General features: G+C 41.9%; 1 protein-coding gene across 2 annotated transcripts in view; it reads right to left on the bottom strand.

Moving 5' to 3' along the window:
* Positions 1-18,826, bottom strand: part of TPPP (tubulin polymerization promoting protein) — a 99,722-nt gene extending 80,896 nt beyond the window's left edge. Inside the window, exon 1 of one of the 2 annotated variants that reach the window (XM_020814979.3) lies at positions 18,502-18,826. The gene's annotated coding sequence lies outside the window, so the exon portion shown is untranslated. Of the gene's footprint in view, positions 1-7,545; positions 18,472-18,501 lie in introns of those variants that run through there. The other variant, XM_073003917.2, reaches the window with a different exon arrangement.
* Positions 18,827-19,356: the final 530 nt, after the last annotated feature.

Below are 19,356 nucleotides of genomic sequence, written 5' to 3'. Positions count from 1 at the left end.
GTCTAGATGGCCAGGAGCAGTACACACTCACCAAGAATCACCAGTTTACCCACATGAGGCACAACACTCACTGACAACCAAATAAATCATGGCTATTTTAGAGCAGACATGAAATCCTACACCAAATGCTCCATTCCCAAGTCAAGAATCCAGATAGTCCTGACAGAGGTCAGCTTTTTGTCACATATCAGAGCAATGCCCTCCCTTTCATGACCTCCTCTGGAAGTAGCTCTCCAAAGTCTCAGATGAAAATCTTTCCCACCCGCCATCTGAGATTTTAACCGTGGACTGCCAGAATTGAACCTGGAACATTTCAATTGTAAAACAGCCATTTAGCTCTCAGTATAAATCTGAGGCAACCTGTATCAAGTTTGAGAATTCTGTACAACTTCAAAACACATTTTCCCAACAGCAAATGAAGAACTATATTATGTTACTATTGTATCTCAATGAGGAATAACTTTATTCTGAAACTGAAATTGCCACTACCAGTACAGTCATCCTGGTGACAATGACTGTTGATAATTAAACACCCACCTACCCTTTCACAGCCTCCAATGGCTTTCCAAAATCTTCCACAGGAGATTTGGACCTTCATGGGGGGGAGGAATTGAAAATCTTTTATTTTTGAACAATCTGGCTAATAATGTCATCAACTTTACTCAGTGTAACTTATGGAGCAGGATTTTAGCTGGCAACTTTTAAAGGTATTTATACCCAGATATTACAATAAGAGGGGATGTGGTGGCGCTGTGGGCTAAACCGCAGAAGCCTGTGCTGCAAGGTCAGAAGACCAAGCAGTCGTAAGATCGAATCCACGCGACGGAGTGAGCTCCCGTCGCTTGTCCCAGCTCCCGCCAACCTAGTGGTTCGAAAGCATGCAAATGCAAGTAGATAAATAGGAACCACTTCGGTGGGAAGGTAACAGCGTTCCGTGTCTAAGTCGCACTGGCCATGTGACCACGGAAGATTGTCTTCGGACAAACGCTGGCTCTATGGCTTGGAAACGGGGATGAGCACCGCCCCCTAGAGTTGAACACAACTGGACAAAAATTGTCAAGGGGAACCTTTACCTTTACCTATTACAATAAGAGTCCCCTGGACCGCAAGGAGAACAAACCTATCCATTCTGAAGGAAATCAAGCCTGAGTGCTCACTGGAAGGACAGATCTTGAAGCTGAGGCTCCAATACTTTGGCCATCTCATGAGAAGAGAAGACTCCCTGGAAAAGACCTTGATGTTGGGAAAGTGTGAAGGAAAGAGGAGAAGGGGACAACAGAGGATGAGATGGTTGGACAGTGTCATCGAAGCTACCAACATAAATTTGACCCAACTCCGGGAAGCAGTAGAAGACAGGAGGGCCAATCGTGCTCTGGTTCATGGGGTCACAAAGAGTCGGACACGACTTAACGACTAAACAACAACATTACTATAAGAAAAATAAAAGAATGAAACTTTGAGACTAACAGATATATTTCAGTGTGAGATCTTCTGGATAGCAATTAGAGTTGGGGGTATTCTTATTCTTATACAAATGCAAATATCCCTGCACAGGTGGAAATAACAAGGATGTCCACTCATGATTTTGCCACTGCCACCAGCTCCACAGAGGCTTCCTATCATCCCGTTCTCTGCAATTGGTTAGTCACTCTTCGACCTAGCAGAGAGACTTGTCATCCTGTGTCCTGCCAGGACTGGGTAATGGATTCCGGACAACAGTGCGATAGGAAGCCTCCGCGGAGCCAGCGGCGGCGGCGAAATCGTGAGTGGACAGACAGGCCCCATGGGGCCGAACCTTCGTTATTTACACTTGTGTGGGGATATTCATATTTGTATATGAATACTCCCATCTCTAGTTGCAATCCACTTCCTCCTTTGGTAGGAGAAGGAAAACGGGGCAAAAAGAAAAATGCAGGCAAGATTCAGAGAAATGCAACATAATCAAGACCGAGATTTTCTTCCTACATACAGCTTCTGAGACCAGGCCTGTCTCCCAGCATCTCACACTCTTGGAACCACAGCTGGAAAGGCAAGGGAGTACAGTTTGCTAGAATTATGACAGCATATAACAAAAACAGATAGTATAAATATGCTTTCCCCCCCTATTTTTCTTAATAGTTTTGTTCCCACTTTTCTGCCCGTTTCACAGCTGTTTGCTCTGAGAAACTGTGCATTGCTTAGCACATTCCCTCTAGCCTTTAAGATAGAATAAAAGATAGGTTTCATAGCAAGGGACACTTGAGAAGTATAATGTTCTATTATGCACTTATGAGAATAACCCGGCAGTTACAGCCACAATGTAATTAACGTGTACATACTTATACAGTGCCCTTTTTAGACACCGGCAGCACAGCTGATTAGGAGATCTAGGACCAGGACTGTCAATAGTCTACCACAGGATTCTCAAATTGTGGCACAAAACATTCAAGAATGGGAAAAGAATTTGTCACAACAGACCTACCTGCCCCATCGATGCAGCCAACCCCTACGGCTGACAAACAGGCAAATGTATACCTCCGTGCCTCAGGCAGAGGCTGGCCATATTGCTAAGCTGAATAGTGCTTCTGAATGGTGTTGCAAGCTAGATGAGGAAATAGTGGTTACAATCCTAAACACACATACAAGGAAACAAGCCTCAGCAAACAGTAAGACTTGCTTCTGAGTAGAATTACTTTATGAGCATCCTGAAATCGTCCTCATAATTCCAGGCATATGCCCCAAACCAGAGCCACTGTAGATTGGAAGAAGACCCATACAACTTTTTAAATAAAAAATGCTGAAATATACATAGCCACTATGATACAGAGAGATCAGCTTTATAACAGTGAGCAAGGCAACATCCAACATTTTTTTTAAAAAAAGACACTTCTAGTCTATTTGAAAATGAATGTAATTACAGTGGTGCCTAGCATAGCGACGGATTTTTTGCGATCGCTTTTGCGATCGCATAATGATGTTTCTAATGGTAAAAAATCGCTTTGGAATGATTGGTAAGCTGTTTCGCTTACCAATTTTCGCATAGCGATGTTTTAAAAACAGCTGATCGGCAGTTCCAAAATGGCCACTTGGAAAAATATGGCCGCCCACTGTGTTTTTGCCCGGATTCCTCGCTTACCAGGCAGCAAAAATGGCCACCGTATGGAGGATTTTCGCATTAAGGTGAGTTTTTTGCCCATAGGAATGCATTAAACGGGTTTTAATGCATTCCTATGGGCTTTTTAATTTCGCATAGTGACAAATCCGTATAGCGACGATTTTGGCTGCATGGATTATCGTCGCTATGCTGGGCACCACTGTATTTGTTACACTTCCTTCATTTTCGTCTTCTAAACATGAAAAGCTTTTGCTCTTCTACTGTCAGTAAACCCTGAAGCTATTTTAATTGTTTCAGTGTAGCTTTCCACTATGTTTATAGAGCACATGTGTTTTTCTAGCATTTGTAAACTATTTATTTATTTATTTTAAAAAGATTTAAAATATTTTTAACCTGTCTTTCTCCTTAAAAAAAGACTAAAGTGGCTTACAATTAAAAGACAGTGCTTAAGCTAACAACAGTGAGTATACAATACTAAAAAGATCAATGAATACCAATAAATATAAGCAACACCAAAATGCATTGACTGCAGTAAGGTACAAAAATCCATTCATAACACCACTCAGCAGTCATGGAAAGCTTGCCTGCTTGTGGAAGGACAACAAAGATGGGGCCAGCCTGACCTCCTGTGGGAGGAAGTTCCAGAATCTGGAAGCAGCAACAGAGAAGGCCCTCTCTTGTGTCCCCACCAGTGGCAGGACCAAGTTGTTATTAACACTTGCAGGCTCATAAAGGGGCAGGTAATTTTTAAAATAGCTTGGGCCTACACTATTTAGGGCTTCATAGGTTAGAACCATCACTTTGAATCCTGCCCAAAATGGATCGGCATCCAGTGGAGCTGCTGTAACAGGGTGTGTGGGCGGATGGGTGGGTGTAATAATGTGATTCCTGTATCCAGCCCCAGTTAGTAATCTGGCTGCTGCATTTTGGACCACCTGAATTTTCCTGAAACTTCCAGTAAGTAGGTCAATGCAGAGTGTGTCACAGTAATCCAGCCACGATGTAATTAAGGCAAGTGTCACCATGGCCAAATCAGACCTCTCTAGGAACAGGCGCAGCTGGCACACTAGTTTTATCTGTGCAAATGCATACTGGCCATTGTTGAATCCTGAGCATCCAGACTCAGAAACAAATCCAGGAGTGTCCCCCAAGCTGCACCCCTGGGTTTTCAGGGGGAGTTGTCACCCCATCCAGCACAACCTGTACCCATGTTCCTTGATCTGCCTTTCGACTGACCAGGAGCACCTCTGTCTTGTCTGGAGTGAGTTTCACTGTATTCACCCCCATCCAGTCCATTCCTGATACTTGACACTGATCTACAGCTGAAACAGTTTTTTTTTTATTTAGATGGCAAGGAGAGACAGAGCTAGGCGTCTTCCACATATTGATGACACCAAACTTCAAGGCTCTGCACAATCTCTCCCAGCAGTTTCATGTAGATAGTCAATAGCATAGGAGATAGAACCCAGCAGCCAGGGTGTCAAACAGGAGTTTCCCCAGCACCACCTTCTCTCTTCCAGGAAGGTTCTGAGTCACTGTAAAACAGTGATCCAAGCCTAATCTCAGGGAGGCAAGCCAGAAGGATACCATGGTTTATTGTATTGAAAGCTGCAGAGAGGTCCAGTGGAACCAACAGGGACATTCTCCCTTTGTTCAGTTCCTGGTGAGTCATCGACCAAGGTGACCAGAGCAGTCTCTATCCCATAAGCAGGCCTGAACCCAGACTGAAATGGATCTAAAATAATCAGTCTCATCCAGAAGCCCTGGTGCTGAGAAGCCATGACCTGCTCCAACAATTTGCCTAAGAATCGAATATTAGAGACAGGTCGCTAGTTATTCAGTATTGCGGGATTTAAGGAGGGCTTTTTCAACAATGGTCTTACTATTGCCTCCTTTAAGCATGCTGGGATCCTACCCTGTTTCAAGGAGGCATTCACCACACCACCTACCTATATGTAGTCCCTTTCTGGCAGCTTTTATAAGCCAGAAAGGGGACGGGTCCAGCAGACTGATGTAGGTGCATCAGGGAAATTAGACTTCTGTTTTGTTCAGAAGTCTAATTTCCCTGATGCACTTACATCACTGCAGTGCAACCTGTTTTTCCCTGGGCCCTGAGAAATTAACCTATCCATCTCTCTGCCTGGTGCATCAGCTATTTACCATAAGTGTTTTTTGTTTGAAAGCCAGTTCTGTAGTCATAAAAATTGGTAGCTCTGGACCATTCAGAATTCCAGTCCAGTTATGTCCTTTGAATCCTAATGAAGACAGGAAGCCACTCAAGCCTTGTAAGGTTCATTTTATAGATTGTTTACAAAGATGCAGCATGATACAACAAAGAAAAAAGAAACCTCCTTAAACACTAGAGAGCCCTCTCATTTCTAGCTGGGTGCAGTCCTTGTGAGGTTAAGTGCTACACGGATGGTCATCCCTCTCACAGCAGAGAGCTATCACAACCTGGGCGTCTGGAAGATTTTTACAACCTAATCTCCCTATGTTGAAACTAGTAGGGAGGAATGGAAAACAACAGCCAAGTCAGCATGTTATCACTTTGATAAGATAACCTACTCTTAGGACAATAGATTTATAACTACAGGATGCCACAAATGGTTTCTTTCTTTCCTCGAGGCTCATAGTAAGGTTGTGATGCAACATTCATGGAATAGTGTGCAAAAGTATTTTTAGAGCAAATTGCTCATCCATTACAGTAGTTAAAGGATGAAATAATTAGCAATGGGAAATTCTATCACAAGCAATTATTACTTATCCTGCATTAAAATCTTCAGCTGGGCACATCCAAGTCTGGACCTAAATCCAGTGAATGACCAAGTTCTTAGTTTGCTTTATGATCCAGAGCTAAATATACATTACAAACAGCCCAGCAACAGAAAGAGAAAGTGTTTCAGAGATGTGAGGCAAGCAGAGCTTTGTGAATGAGCAATTTGAAACAAATTCCACATTTACATCCAAAAGACAAATCACAAAATTCAGTAAGGCAATTTGTGAACTGCAGAAGGTGTGGAAATCTCCTGCTGTGACAGTCAGCCATTTATCAGTACTTAAGGAATTTCTTCACTACCTGTCATTATAATTTTAACCCTACAGCCCTCCACAAGTACAGAAAGGAAAGTGGCAGTTAGCTCTTGTACTTGGCAGGAAAACAGAAACAGTTGGATTAAATAGATCTGGCATTAAGAACGAGAAGCCAGTGGTTTCTCCTGAGTAGCCTCCTCAATCTGCTGACTTCAGAGAATGTGACATGGAGAGCAGACTATCAATTTCTGGATTTGGGGATACTTTGTGACAGAAAATACTATGGACAAGCCTTCCAGTCAAATTAATTTGCACTTTTGCATGCATGGTGCATTCAGCCTTTTGTTTACATTGATTCAAAACAGGCTAAACTCGATTTAAACAGAGGGCAGAGGGTTTTTAGGAATATAACTGTGGCGTTCACCCTTGTGGCCCCTGCTTATCCTTCTGTCACAAAGGCTCACATCGCGTTTTCCTCTTGGTGCCACCAGTGGATTACCTCAATCCACAATATATATGACGTTTGTCTGAACACTTGACTTGTGAACAGAAACAGAACTTATTTATTGAAGTGAAGCAGATTGAATAATAACAGAGGTTTCTCAGATAAACATTATACATAAGCAAATCATCCACAGTTCTCTCAGTACATACTTCTTTTCTCTTACTATATCATTACCACCTTCTCTACCTAATTTCCTAACCAACTCCATCCCTCTCGGTATCTGTTCCCTCTGACTAACCACCCCTATCTCTGACTCCTCCTTCTCCTGCCAAGCCTCATGTAGCTGCTGACTCCACCTCTCCAGTCCTCTTATAGGCTCATACAAATCAGCTCATGAATATGAATAGCATGAGTGACATGGGCGATCGTCACAATAACCATGTCCTGACTCAGTTTTGCCTTGCTATGCTCTCACTCCACAGCAAGCAGAGATGTTTGGGAGGTGGAGACACAGTGCTATATTGTGATTCCACTGAACTCACCAGGCAACACACCCTGCAATTTACTGGTTTTCAGTGTGTTTATCTGGATGGAACAGAACAGGGATTCTGTTGATGTAGCACTGATGAATGATCTCTTTGCTTAAGCCAGCCAAGCAAGTCGTAGAAGTAGCACAAAGGTCCCCTCTCATTGTTGTGCTGGGGGACCTAACAAACATACTGAGGCTACCTCATCAGAAATGGTTGAGGACATCCTGACCTCCATGATTACTATGGGTCTGTTCCATATATTTGTGCTGGGCGAAGTGACTGTGGTACAGAAGAACTGTCTTTATTGTCACGGACGGGTTTCTAACTGGTTGGTTTAGACTGACTAGAGCTCAAATGCTCTGCGGTAGTGAGGAGCACAGGAATTAAGATGGTCTGACCCAAGATTCAAATGGTTTTCAGTCAGCAATTCACAAACTTTGTGTGACCTTGGCAGACATTTTTCTTGAAGCCTTTATCAACCTGTTGATTGTAGAAACGATAAAGGCAGTGGACATGATTGCTTCCAGCCATCCTCACCCACAAGGTGGAACTAAGTAACCCTCTGGTTTACCAGGGATATGGTGGTGATGAAATGAGCTGGATGGTAGCTAAGGAAACAACGGTAAAAAAATAGAACGAGTAAAATAAAAGAATGTTTTAAGTTACATTCCAAAATACAGGAGTTTTCTACTCAGAGAAAGACTTCTTTATATATAAGAATTTACACAGCATAGAATGTATAGTAACAATGTGTGCTGGACTCTTGCTATCCTTGGCTCATAAAAAAACGGGACTGGACAAGAAGGTTAAGGGAGTGAAAAACCCCTCTCTATAACAAGTCATGGTTCCAACGTACCTAAAAGAGGCAGTGGAAGATCTCTGTTGAAAAAGCCCTCATGGCATTCGAATGCAATCAATAATTGCCAGCCAGTTTCCAATAGTCTTTTTTTGGGAAAGGTTCTAGAGGATACAGTAGTCTCCTGGCTCCAGCATTCTGAATTAGGATGCACCTACATTGGAAAGCTGAATCCCTTTTGCGACTGCATTTGGTTTAGGTCAGGGCCAGGGTCTCCAAACTACAGCCCGCGGCCACATCCAGCTCACCTTGCCTTTTTATCCGGCCCGGGCATAGGAAGAGGAGGGAAGGGGGACCCAAGCAATTCCCTATCCTCTGTTGTCTTTGCAAAGTGACATGGGAGATTGCTTGGGTCCCCCTTCCCTCCTCTTCCTATGCCTGGGTGGAAATAGGAAGAGAAGCCTGATATAAGCAATCCACACACACCCCACTATCTTTGCAAAGAGAATGGGGGTGGGGGATCACTTGGGTATTCCCTTCCTTCCTCCAGCCCTCAAAAATGTGTAATATATATGAAGTGGCCCTCATACTGAAAAGTTTGGAGACTCCTAGTTTAGGTAATCACACAAAATTGTTTTGGTGCCAGTGTCCACATTGGCCCCTCAATCCAATGCAGCTTGATCCTTACCCACAGCCCCGCTTCCTTTTGATACTGCCTTCCTGCAAATGGTCAGCCATCAAGTTGCTAGTATTGGTTAACGGGCTACATGGCAGTAGGGGAAAAGGGACAGTTTTCCAAAGTTCTCCATACATGTGCACAGGATGGGTGATTTAATTTTTTAATGATTTTTAAAATCTAAATACTGTAGTCAAAACAATCCAATTTAAAAAAATTAAATCAGGATTTTTAAAAATTTGATTTAATTCAAATCCACCCTACATGTATAAACATGCACACATATCAGTGTAGTCTAATGAAGTTTATCAGAGCTGTTTCAATTTTATACTGATGTCTAGCTTTCTTTTTTTTTGTCTGTATGATCTAGTGCCAAACTAATGTAGCAGTGCAGTGATAAGGTAATCTAGTAGTAGACTCAGTAGTTTGTTTTTTAAAACAAACAAACAAACAACACTTTGGGGCAACTAAGGAGAAAGAATGTGGGACAGTATTTATGCTGTCCCAAAACATTACAGTCCAAATTACTGTCACAAGAAAACCACCCGAAGTCATCCCTCCCAGTCCTTGGGTAAAAGGAAACAATCACAGAGGCAAAACACTTTTTAAATCACTGCAGTTAGAAAAAAGTAGAAGCCCCCAGTGGCACCACAAATAATTCTAGAATAGCAAAAGGAAAGGATGGGATAATTTGCATAGACCTTATCATTGTCTAATCACTGAAAAATACTTTGAATTCACATGTGCCACTTCCAGGAGCAAAGCAAAATATTTTTCAATGAAGTTGCAGACTGAGACGGATTCTCAAGATGCATTTCAATATGGATTCTGGCTAGAGATCGGATATTCATATTCGTCTCCTGGGGGAGACTAATACGAGTATCTCCACCACAGGTGGCGGGGCTGATTGGACCATCCCACCAGAACTGGCCCATCCAATTACCTTTTGTGGCATGGTGTCCTGGCCATCAAAGTTCACGCCATGCCAGTCTGGCTGGGGCTTCCCTGCTTCCCTGTGCTGCTGACCAATTTGGCAAGGAGGTGGGACGACCAGCCTCCCCATTCAGCTGTTGAGTGGTCAGCAGTGCAGTGAGGTATAAAAGCCTCAGCCAGGCTACTTCTACAATTGGTCTGGTGCAAATGATGATGGGCCACACACACCGCACCGCAAGCAGTAAGTGGATGGCCCAGTTCTGTGGGGAGAGTTCAACTGGCCCAGCCACCTGTGGTGGCAATATTTATGTTGACCTCCCCTAGGAGATGAATACAAATAGCACATCTCTAATTCAGGCTTGGTTACAGAGAAGGCTTTGATCACCTGTGTAGCTCACAGGAGAAAACATGTGGGAATTTTTTGAATCTGTGGATAGAGCCCCCAGAAATCTGTAGGATTTCCCTCAGTCAGATTTCTGGAGATTTTAATCAAGAAATCAAAATCCTGACAGAGGTTTTCAAGTTCTTAAGCTATTGACATTAGTCAGCCATTTTCATCCTGTGAAGGTGACAGGTGAAATTGGTGGACAGGACTAATGTCTGTAGAAATTGCAAGAGACTGTGCTTGTCATAGTCTCTGCCCATTAGGTTCCACACAAGAAGCCTCTCCAAAAAGACAAACACACACACACACACACACAAAGATCCAGGAATTGGGTAGGGTCAGTGTGGCCTCTTTGGTTCTGCTGGACCTCATGCCATTTTTCAATACAATCAACCATAATATCATTCTGGGCCACCTAAGATGAGATTTGGAGGCAATGACATTGTTCTTTCCTAAAAGGACACACTCAGAAAGTGATGCTGGGAGATTTCTGTTTGACATGGGTCTGTGAAGTCTGTTGTCCTCTGGGACATTCAACATTTACATAAAATTGCTGGGAGAGTCTATCCAGAGATTTTTAGTTTTGTGCTATTGGTATATTGATGATATCCTACTCTATGTTTTTCCCTTGTCATCTGAAACTGAAAAAGCTGATTTGATTCTAAATTAGTGCTCAGTGACAATAATGGGCTGGATGAGAGCAAAGACTATGAAACACCCCGTCCAACTGGCCTCCTTTCTGTCATGGTAGATTTGATTTGAATCAAAGTAATTTAAATCACGATTAATTTTTTAAAGTCAGATTTTTATGGTTTGAATAAAAACTGATTTTTGATTTAAATTGTGATTTAAATCAATTTGATTTTTTTAAAAAAAATATTTTTATCCATCCTGCTTTCTGATGACTTTTGGCCAGCACTCAGAAATCACAGGCCTTTGACAACTGATTACTGGGGGGGGGGGGGAATCACCTAGCAAAGTGCTGTGTTGTTAAATGCTATTATTTCTAACTGAGATATTTTTAAATAGTTTCTAATTCATGTTTCAATTGGATAACTAAATTCCAATATCTATAATATATTTTTTTCAACTGTATTTCCCCCCCCCTCCAATTACCTATATGCTTCCTGGGGTCCCATTTTTTTAGGAGAAAGTAAGAACACAAATCAAATCAATACATAAAATATGTGTAAACCTGAGTTCTAGCACTGAAATGAGGAATTACATTGTGACTTCCAGCAATGCTTGTAATAACCATTAATCAGCACAGATAGTGCAGGTGTGATTTTTTTCAAAGAGTCCAAATAATGAATCCAAGTGAATTAATGATTAATGATTGGAACAACGAATCCAGGTTCCTCTATAGCAAGCCATGTTTTAAACACAGAGCTTGGGGAATGAACATTTTGGACTAGGCATTCAAGTATCCCCAACCAACTTTACCCACACTCTTCAAACATGTTTATTGTAAAAGAAAACAAGAAATATTGTTTATACACAGATAACCATAAGTTAGTCTAATGCTCAATGTTATAAATCTCCTGGTTTCTTGCCCACATAAACCTTTCAAAATATTCTGTCAAAGTATTAGATGTACTACTCAGGTGATTGATGTCCAGTTTAAAACACATACAGCAGTTGGGATTACAATAAAGGGCTTGTTTTCAGCATGAACTGGCACAAGAGGACATTCCTGTCAATAGCTCAAGTACAGAGATCATGTTGGGACAGAGAAGGGTGGAAGTGGTTAAAGATGGCATGCTCATGTGCGTACAATCTGCTTATTCTATTAGCTTTATAACAGATACTTGTCACAGCCTAGGTTCATTAAGCACAATGAAAGAGACTATGAGAATAGTACTTTTGTGGCAAACGCTTTTCTTTCTACTGTTCACCAACAAAGCATGACATTTTTATAAATGAAAATATTATTTTAAAAAACAAGAATAGCATTGGTTTTAATTTCTGCTTTTCACCAACCAAGACTCTCAAAGCACCTTATAATATAAATTATAAATAATTATAAATAAAATAACAAAAAGCATGAACAACATATAGTAATTTTTTTAAGTAAGAACAATTAACAACAGAGAGGCTACAAGCAGAACCCTATATAGTAATAATAGTTTCATATGTCCAAGTGTTAGCCCTTAGGTTGCCAAAATCATATAAGGATCAAAACTGGAGTCTTAGTAGCCTCTCTGATTTGCAGAAATACAACAAACTTTAAAAGAGGGGAAAACTAAAGGACTCAACAGCCTAACAAGTGACAGAGCACACTTAGTTGCCAAAGAACAAAGGGTTTGTTGGGGCAAGGTCCAGAACGGAGGATCCTAGAGAAAGATTAAGTGGAACCCTCAAAAGGTGCACTTCATGCTACAACATTTTGTTGCAACTTCCATTAAATTTAACACTCAAAATATGTAGTAGGAAAGCCATATTTTCCATTCAAGCAAGGAATCTCCTCAGGCATCTTCTCCCCACTTTTGATATATCTCTTCCACCTTTAAATGAAATACACGCAGAATGGGAAATTATGGGGGAGGGGAGCAGGGAGAGTAAAGACAGAATGGTTCTCTCATTTTAATTCAGAGGGAAATTAGCTTTAGGCCATTACTGTGAATGCTTCTCTGGCCCATTTTTTTAAAAAATCATCAGTACAATGGAGCACTGAGCATTAATAGTGCTCACGGCTGAATGAAGAGACCTATTTTTACATTCCACAGACAGCCAGTTTTATTGTCCACAGCCCCCCCCCCTTTTTGCCACATGGGCAATCCCCAGCAACCTTCAAACAAAGAATGCTAGTACTGTTGGTGTTGCTATTGTCATCATAGAACTCACCAGATAGGTAAAATACTCATTTGGGGCTAAAATGAGATTTATAGTTCAAAGCCAATGCTGCCATGAGTGATAAGAGCTGCAGTCAAATACATCCAAGAGGCATCAGGTTGAGGAAACCTGAATTAGTTCTTTCAAAGGTGATCTGTGCGTACTAGCTCTTTGGACAGGGAAAAGCAGGTTCAGCTATGTAACAATCCCAAGTGCACAGTGATGACAAAGAAGAAACACTAAACAACAAACTTGCTCTACCAAAAAATTAAAAAGAAGGAAAAGAGGAGTTCTGTAAAGCTCTAAATGCAATACAAAAGATTGTACTGTCCCACTGCTCCACCTAGGTAAAACCTCTGAAAGCATCCTAGCAGATGAAATTACAAAAGCTATCTAATACAAAAGAATTTATAAGCAGCCTGGGAATTTAAAGATATGGGTGGCATATAATTGTCATATGAAGTACAAGACTGATCTGGTACAATGTTCCCTCTCTAAGCTGTGTTTGCACATGCAAGTCCAGAGCTCTATTGGGGCGGCATACAGGCAGATGGCTTGTTTACTTCCTGTTTCGAATGCAGTCCCATCCACCCCCACATGCATGGAGTGAGGAAAATTAGAGGGAATATTAGCCTGGTGGTTGCGAAGGAAAATAACAGTAGATAACAGTACATTGTTACATTTGGAAACCTTGACTGATACTCAGTCCATTTATATGGGTGTCCATCATGTGTATACATTTTATCTCATCTATTTACCTGACTGAGTGTTTTCTGGCCATATTACAAGTGGCCAAATTTTGTGCAGCTGACATAGCTTGCCACAGTTCTCTGATGACACAGTGATTTTTTTTTCTGTTTTGGATAATTGTGACATGAATTTTACATACTATGTGGATGTGGTGTATGGCATAATATACATTACATATTGTTTTGTTTTGTACTGTATATGTTCGGTGCCGGGTTTTGACCCTAATAAACTCTTATTTCATTTCATTCTCTTCTGCTGATGTGGTTGTTACTCTTGTTGTCTCAGCTGCAACAACTCTACCTTGGATGACCTTTCTAAGTGCCTAGGCTTGTAATGGAGTCTGGCCTCCTGATGGCAATGGTTAACTGAGACAATCAAACCCTTTAAGGTGAGCAACCAAGAAGGGATAAAAGGTATCACATGCTCCTGCATTTGATTTGTTTCCACAACCCTATGGCCTTTTCCTGATTTATCCAAGAAGGGGTGAGTGAAAATTGGTGGAAGAAACGTCAATAATTTAAGATATGCAGATAACATTATCCTACTGGCAAAAGCAGCAATAAATTGTAATAACTTCTGATGAAACTGAAAGAAGAAAGTGACAAACCTAGATGGCATATGAAGATAAAAATCATGATTAAGGAACTATGCAACTTGGTCATGAAGAAATTGGGATGTTAAAGATTTTGTACACCTTGGTACAATCATTAATCCTAATGGAGGCTGCAGCCAAAAAAATAAGAAGACTGAGACTCGGAAGCAGCAATGAAGGAATTCAAAAAGGTCATCAAGTGTAAGAATATGTCACTGGAGAGCAAGACCAAGGTCCTCCACATTATTGCATTCTTGATCACCATGTATGGGTGTGAAAGTTGGACAGTAAAGAAAGCTGATGGGAAATACTGATTCTTTTGAAATATGGAGCTGGAGGAGAGCTTTGTAGACACCCTGTACATGGGTCCAAGAGCAGATCAAGTCTAAACAATTTCTGGAGGCAAACATGATGAAACTGAGGCTGTCCTACTTCAGACATATCATGAAAAGGCAATATTCTCTAGAAAAGACAATCATGCTAGGAAAGGTTGAAGGCAGCAGGAAAAGAGGAAGACCAAATATGAGATGGATTGACTCCCTAAATGAAACCACAGGCTTGAGTTTACAAGCAGGGCTTTTGAGGACAGGTCATCTTGGAGCTCCTTACTTCTTAGGGTCATCATAGGTTGGGGTCGACCTGATAGCGCATAACAACAAATGTGACTTGGCCAAGACCCTTCTGGGATCTTGGCTTGGAATGTATCTAAATTCAAGCCTCCTTTTCCCAATTCCTACATATATTATATTGATTTCAGTACAAAGGGTATTTCATCTGCTAATTCAGAAATCCAAATACATTGCACTGAAGGCAATAGTTGGTCTTCTTTTAAATACCACTGATTATAAGCTAGCATTGCTGCTATTTGTAAATTCCTTCAAAGTATCTCACTTTATACCAACATGCATACTACATACTAAAACCATGGAGGCCTCATTTTTGGTACAGATGTACAGTACTGTACAGTATTGCTAATCATCCTTTGTAATAACCTTGAGGGATAAAAATCAAGGAACACTTGTTTCTTCACGAAATGCAGGCTTGTGGACAAATGCTCGTAATTTTACATGGACCTGTTAGCTATTTTTCATTTATTACACTGAAGCTGTCACAGCCTAGAAATAGACAAGAATATTTAAACAATCTAAAGAAACTATGATAGACGCATATAATGAAGACTGATGTAACATTTTAAGATGTGTATTCGAGCTGCTTTCACACACTTAAAATACTGATCTGTCTTCACCATTAGTTTCTAGTAGTTTACACAACCCTTGTTTTTGGCACACTATCTGTGGCCATACAGGGTGTGAAGGTTTTGAATATCACAAGAACCCTGGAAACCTTTGAATGCAGAAGATAGTGGAATAAGCACAGGCAACAATGCATGTGTCACAACATTATTCAGCTCTCTGAAAGAGGTATTGTCTCCACACACAATAGACAATGCATGTTAGAATGGCCACATTTTAGTCTTACTTGGAAGAGTGGGTAAACCACTTTGCTCTTGTCAAGAGCAACTAATTAATATTAAAAAATTATGAATAAGACATTGGGTTGGATTCAGACCTTCTTGTACTTAAAAGTAGATGCAGAAAACTCAATGGGTTAATCACTGATTTCAGGGAACCCATTATATGGATACAAGTCATAGTTAGTATCTTATAGCAGATTTCTTTTACTGGATTACTGATTATTAATTTACCAGGTACTACCCTGTTTCCCTGAAAATAAAACCTAACCTGAAAATAAGCCCTAATATGATTTTTCAGGATGCTTGTAATATAAACCCTACCCCAAAAATAAGGCCCAGTTAAATGAAACCTACATCCTCCACCATTGTGCAGCATTGTGCAACAACTAGAAGATGACATACAGTAACTGTAAAATAAAACATCCCCTGAAAATAAGCCCTAATGCATTTCTGGGGCAAAAATTAATATAAGACCGTGTCTTATTTTCGGGGAAACATGGTAAGAATTATTTTTTTTCCAAAAATACTGATGATCAAATCATACAAGTGGCTAAAATAGATCTCAGGTTCACTAGGGTGATAAAACTTGGATTCAGGTTGAACTATTTCAAATCAGAAGTGACAGAGAGAAAGGGGGGGAGGGGGAGAGAAGGGTTCTCCCTGACATCTACAGCAGCAGCTTTCCATGGCATAATCCCTCTCTTGTAATCTCAAATGGTATAGTCTATTTAATGGTACAGACTTCTCACCTCAATGAAACTAGGTCAATATGTAACAAGCAGAATAGGGAATTGTCATTACATCAATATTTAAAACATAGTGCTTAATAGGAGGTTGATTTTACCAGACCTTAATCCCAGGATATTTGTTCCAGTGCCCCAACACTGCACTGAGACGTGAAATACAAAAATGACAATGTATCTGAGCATGTTCAGAGTGGCTGCCTCTAAACCTTGAATAGCCAACTACCCTTCTTAACTGAAGAAAAGCTAGCTTGTTACCAGAAAATTTACTATTTCCTATTTGAAGGTAATTATTAGATAAATAAAACAAAATATTAAACCCAAGTGCCCAAGTATTTCTCCAATCATCCTAGTTCCTTTTCACTCACTGATCAAAACACTGGAACACAGCAGCTAATACAAATCTCACTGAGCAAAGAGATCTCTTATGAACTGCACACTTTCCCTTACACATGAATAAACAGGAGAGCCAGCGATGACAGCTGAAAATTTGGGGCAATGCCTTAGTCACATCGGAGAGATCTTACCTATTCACCCTGCAGGGGATATGAATTCCATGACTGTGCTTTCAGTCTTAGAATTTAAGCACTGCTTTAGCATAAGCATTCCCTGTTGATATCAATCCTCAAGCTACCCTACAACAGACTCTCTAACTGAAGCAATGAACTAGAGGAAAAATGAATGAATTGGTTGAGGTTTGCAACCCAGATCACGTGCCGCACAACGAGATCAGCAGCACACAGAGGAAACATGTAAACATTGCGCTCTCTTGCTCGTGCTTGCTCTCTCTGGCTGGAATGAAACCAGCAAGTGAAACTAAAGTAATCCAGAGTGAATAACCTGCAATTCACTTCCTCTCTCCAAGGAGAAGCTGTTGCAGTTATTCAAAATTGAGAAATAAAATGCTGGGGGATGGGGTTGATAAGGGAACCTCACTGAAGGATCCAGCTGTCAGTTGTTCCCAAATGGATTCCATCTTGATAAACAAGACAAGAAGCAGCTGCAGAATGGTTCCCAGCTGCTGCCACCCAGCTATGGCCTGACAGCCCCTGCAGATGCCAAACAGCTTCTCAAAATCCTTTTTCTTTGACAGCTGAGAGAAAAGACACACAACACAATTAAAGGGGAAAGAGGAGGAAGTCTTCACTTATTTTGGCACAGGTACGGCATCGTTGCCCGTTGCAAGAAATATTACATAATGCTGAAACGTCTGAAATCCCATAGAAATTTTGAAGGCACAACTACACAGAATCTGCCATTGGGTCTCAATCCTCCATTTTTTTAAAAAAAGAGGCAGGATAGAAATAAAACAAAACAAACAAATTAACTCTTGAGCCCTCAAAAGTCTGCCTTTAAAACAGTCCCACAAAAATGAATTCTATTCTTAAAGGTGCCATATTGCCCTGTTCTTTTGCTGCAACAGAGTTGCAGCTACTTGCAAATCAATTATAGAGGTAATTACTACTGCTGTGCACATTTAGCATCTTCTAATGCCACAAACTTTATGCAGGTGGATCTGTTTACTTGATGGTATGGTAAGGACAGAAGAAAATCTAGAAATGTAGTCACCAAAAGTCATTAAAGCCTCATAAAAAAAGGCATGTGGGGGCACAGACAGATACTTCTAATAGGAGTGTGGCAAAAACGAGTGCCATTTGTACATGCAATTCCAAAGACCCTCTGGTCTGCTGTCTGTTTTTAGTGGATCTGCTGCTTCTATATTCCTGGTGCTGCAATTCTGCAGGAAGTGCCTTGTGCAAAAGGCCAAGTGACTTGGTACAGATCTATAAACATCACACTAAAAAGCCAAAACGAGCAGAATATTCAGACTTGGGTAGAGACACACAGGGGAAAGACAATTCCGTTGAGATGAGGGACACTTTCTTCACGGCCAGAGTCCAATGACAGCGGCTTATTTACACTCGCATCGCCATTTTTTTGTTTTGGCACGTTGTGGTCACGACGATGCTATGACAGAAATAAACACGAACACGCGCGCTCCTGGCAGCCACAGCTTTCGATTAATCAAAACTCCCACCGGCTACCCTAAAATAAAACATTGCCTCTGCTACGCCGGCTGACTCCCCACCGAAACCACTGGCATACAACTGGAGGGCTTCCAAGGGCAGCTGGGCTGGGGGGGGTTCCCCAATGCTAACAGCCCCTTCCCCTCGCGCTGACATTTGCGCGCGCGGAATTGCCAGGCGCGCCCCTGGCTTACCTCCACGTCCTCCAGTCAGAGAGAAAAAAGGCTTCAGGATGGCTTCAGGTCCTGCCCTCTCCGCCGCCAGGCTCGCCGTCCCACTTCTTTACCCCCTACGAGGTCGCCCGAGCCCAGCAGCCAGAAAAAACGCCAAGCCCCGCAGCAGCTGCAAATCCAGGCAGTTCAACCCAGCTCAAAGGCAACGAGGCAGCCCCGCCCTGCCCGCCTGGCATTGGTGAAGGGCCGGCGGTGGTGCCCGCCCACCCGGCTCCGCTCACCTCCCAAGGCGCTTGGGCCGGCGAGCGGGGCTCCTCCCTGCGAGGCTGGCGTCGCGCAAATGCTGAGGGAGGCCGCCGCCGCCGCTGCTGCCTTACATGGCCGGCTGCGCGCCCTGCTTTTCCCTGCTTTCTCCCACGGGTGGGGGCTCCACTTTCGGCGGTAGGAAGGGGGGCAGCAGGTGCCAGGGCAGGTAAGGCACGGAGGGGGGGGCGCTCAGCTCCCACTGCCTCAGGAAACACCTCCTGAGTGGAAGACAGTGCCCTCTCAATAGTTTAAAATATGTTTAAAAAATTATCTCACGGGTTTTCAGTAATCATATTCGCGCGCGCGCACACACATACACACACGTGTATATGCATATATATCAGCATCTTTCCCATAAATGCAACTCTTACATGGACTCCAGCAGGGAAATATCTCGAAAGCGTCTGAACAAAATTGTTGCAGAGAAATTACCTCTGAATAGCTGCTGGGCTTCCTGTTCTTGCCCTCTTGGTAAATGTTCATTCCAAACAAGATTATTTCTTACCCTGCCCTTAAGCGGTTGCCCAGGTGCTGGTAGACAGAGGCTCCCCGATAGTAACAAATATTTGG

This window comes from Pogona vitticeps, chromosome 6 (genome assembly GCF_051106095.1).
Source record: "Pogona vitticeps strain Pit_001003342236 chromosome 6, PviZW2.1, whole genome shotgun sequence".
NCBI classification, from domain to species: Eukaryota; Metazoa; Chordata; class Lepidosauria; order Squamata; family Agamidae; genus Pogona; species Pogona vitticeps.
This window is presented reverse-complemented; position numbering and strand designations above follow the sequence as displayed.